Source organism: Palaemon carinicauda, chromosome 10 (assembly GCF_036898095.1).
Source record: "Palaemon carinicauda isolate YSFRI2023 chromosome 10, ASM3689809v2, whole genome shotgun sequence".
Lineage (NCBI taxonomy): Eukaryota > Metazoa > Arthropoda > Malacostraca > Decapoda > Palaemonidae > Palaemon > Palaemon carinicauda.
Window position 1 is genome coordinate 39,357,973 of NC_090734.1, and position 3,620 is coordinate 39,361,592.

Below are 3,620 nucleotides of genomic sequence, written 5' to 3' on the forward strand. Positions count from 1 at the left end.
GTCGGCACACCGAAATGATGACATCACCCTTCGTAAAGAGGAGTTCCAAAAGACTGCACAGTCCTAGCACGAATGCAGAATGGTTAAGCCTAATATGTCGATGCCACAGGTAAATCGAGAAATCCCAGAGGCTATGAAGGAACGGCAAAACAGGTAATTCGGAACACCAATAAGTAGAAATCACCCTTTGCAAAGGTGAACTCTAAAAAACTTCACAGTTCAACCATGGGAGTTCAAGCACGTCTGCAGTATGGCGGCCCAACGGATTCGCCGACGAGGGCTAATCCAATTTCCACCCAGGGCTAGGTTAAGCCTAAAAGATAAATGCCAAAGGTCAATAGAGAAATCCCAGATGCTATGCTAAAACGGCAGCACAGGAAAGTCTGTGCACAGACAAGAGGAGCTCACCCTTTGTAAAAGGGAACTCAAAAAGACTGCACAGTCCTGGCATGGGAGATTTTTTCAGGTATGGCTTTAGTAAATCTGTTATATATATATATATATATATATATATATATGTATGTATATATATAAATATTTATATATGTATGTATATATATGTTTACAGGAATATATATATATATATATATATATATATATATATATTGTCATGTAATATAATGACATGTATTAGGACGTTTGCCTGTTAGGTACTTAAAGTGCTGCTCACTCATTTGACTCTCGCTGCGCTTGTTAACGAAGCGATAACGTAGCTGAGATTTTGACTACGGGAGTCGGAAGCTCGTCGGCAAGCAAAGAGGTGCTCTGCTTTAAGGAATATTGGGGCTGTATAAGGAGTGGTCCACTAGCCCTTACTTACACTGAAAGAATCCCAAGGTAATCTTCGTGACATGTTGTTAGGTTCTATGGTTATTCTATATTGTATATAGAAAGTGTGTATAATTATTGTTTGTTTATGTGAGTAATTTTGTTTTAGGAGCGGACAGCATTTATCGTAATACGTCTTGGGTGGTGATACCTTTTGTTACTTGTGCTTTATCTCTCCGTGGGTTTCTTTTAGGTAACTTTATAATTTTGTTTTATATGTTAATGAAATTTTTAATATGTTAATGAAAACGTGACTTGAAAATTTTGTGGTTTTTGTGTTGATACGTTAGTTTTGGGTGTAATTGGTGTTGCCATTGTAAAACCTTTTTATTTTCTGTTTCTTTTAGGTGTTGACCGAACGTCTTGTACCGACTATTTTACCTTGGTCAAATTTAATTACGTTATATGTTGCTGTGTGTTCGATACATTATGTATTTTTCGTGTTAGTTTGGTATTGTTTAGGTTTAAGTTTTTTTGTAATAAATACTATGTTATAAAGAAAATAGTTTCCTTTCTGCTCTTTACCATTTGTTTTGTATGTGATCCTTTTTTATAAGGGAACGGTCTACTTCACCCTAGTGAATTAAGCCATAACAGGCTTTGATTTTAAAATTCACGTGACAATTTGGCACCCGAACAGGGACCGTTCATTCATTTTACAAGATTGTATGGTGTATTGCAGATAAGGTCTGTGAAGCTTTTAGATATGACTACTTTAAAAGAAATTGTTAGTTTGGGGAAGGAAATTGGTTACGAAGGCGATGATTTAAGGGATTTTGTTGAAAAGGAAAGATTTATTCAAGAAAGGGCAAGGGAAAGAGAGAGAGAAGAAAGGGCAGTGGAAAGGGAAATGCGAAAGCAGCAATTAGAAGTCGAACGATTAAAGTTACAGATGCAGGGAAATGAAAAAGATTCTAGTTTGTGTAAACCCTCGCTACCTAAACTGCCTGTTTTTAATGATATAACTGATAGTATTGACGCCTATATTTTAAGATTTGAACGTTTAGCCGTTAGTGCTGGCTGGAGCAAAGACATTTGGGTTGTTAGTTTAGCATCATTATTACAAGGGAAAGCTTTGGAAACTTACCAGCACCTTTCACCTGTTGAAGCTAAAGATTTTGATAGTGTTTAAAGAGGCATTATTACGTTATTTTCAGTGTACTTCGGAAGGATATAGATTGAGATTTCGTAACTGTAAATTCTTTAAGAACGAGACCGCTCAGCAATTTGGGAATAGATTGAAAAATAACCTTAAGAGGTGGGTGGAATTAGAAGATTGTGAAGAAACATTTGATGACTTGTTTGATTTAATTTTAATAGAACAATTTCTAAATGCTTGTGACAAAGATATGGTTGTATTCTTGAAGGAACATGAAATGAAAACATTTGATCAAGTTGTAAAATATGCCGAGATGTATATGGAGGCCCATTTAAATTATGGCAATAAGGGTTTAAGTAGTGGTTATGAAAAGCACGGTGCCTCTGCAAGTAAAGTTACCACTGGGGATAGTAAATGGCAAACGGATGCCGATAGTGATAGGAAGGTTACGGCAAGAGATTGTTACGTATGTGGTCGTGGTAATCACCTTGCTAAAGATTGTTTTGAAAGGTTTGGGGGTCCAAAACGTAAAGATGCGAGTAAGGGTGCGACAGAGAAAGCAGCTGTGGTTGGTCACGGGGGCAAGTTAATGGTGGATAAAGGGTACAGTGGAAGGAGTAGAGGTTAATGTATTTCGTGATCCCGGTTGTACCACGGTGTTAGTTAAGAGGGCTTTAGTGCCGAAACACAAGTTTACTGGTAAGTATGTTGACCTTAAAATGGCTAATAACCAAGTTTATAGATATCCTGAGGCTATTGTTGATGTCGTCTCGCCATATTTCACGGGCGAAACCTTAGCTGCCTGCATGCCTGATCCTATTTAAGGAATTAGTGATTGGGGCAATTGATGGTTCGACTGACGGGTTGAGTACGGAGGTTAGTGCTGTTACTACCCGACAACAGAATCAAATGCAAGAGAAAAAGTTAAAGGGACCGTCAAAGCTTAAGGTTAAAGAAGTTATAAATTTAATGCAGAAAGAGAATATAGGGAAATTACAGGCTGAAGATGGGACGCTAAAAAAGGTTTTTGAGCATGCGAAGTCAAATAGGGTCTTTGTGAAGAATGAAAATAAATCTCATTGGTTCGTGATTAAGAAAGGTATATTATATTGTAGAGTGCAAAATGAAGGCATTATTAATGATCAGTTAGTTGTTCCTGATAAATTTTGTCATGCTGTAATAGAATTGGCTCACGATTCCTTAATGAGTGGACATTTAGGAATACAGAAAACCACAGCACGTATACAAAGTAATTTTTATTGACCAGGTATGTCGGTGCAGATAACAAGATTTTGCAGGTCGTGTGACACTTGTCAACGCACGGTTGACAAGGGAAGAGTTAAAAAGGTGAAGATGGGAAGAATGCCCCTGATTCAAGAAACCTTTCAGCGTGTTGTGGTGGACATAGTGGGTCCGATTGAACCCCGTGCCAGCGACGGATCAAGATATATTCTCACCATTGTTGACTATGCTACACGTTATCCTGAGGCAGTAGCTCTGAGGAATATAGATTCAGTTACTGTAGCTGAGGCTTTGCTGTCGGTATTCTGTCGAGTGGGAATTCCAAAGGAGGTGTTATCTGACAGAGGAACACAGTTCACCTCTGAAGTGATGTGTGAATTTAATCGCTTGTTATCTATTAAGAGTATTACTACTACCCCATATCATGCTATGTGCAATGGTTTAGTAGAAA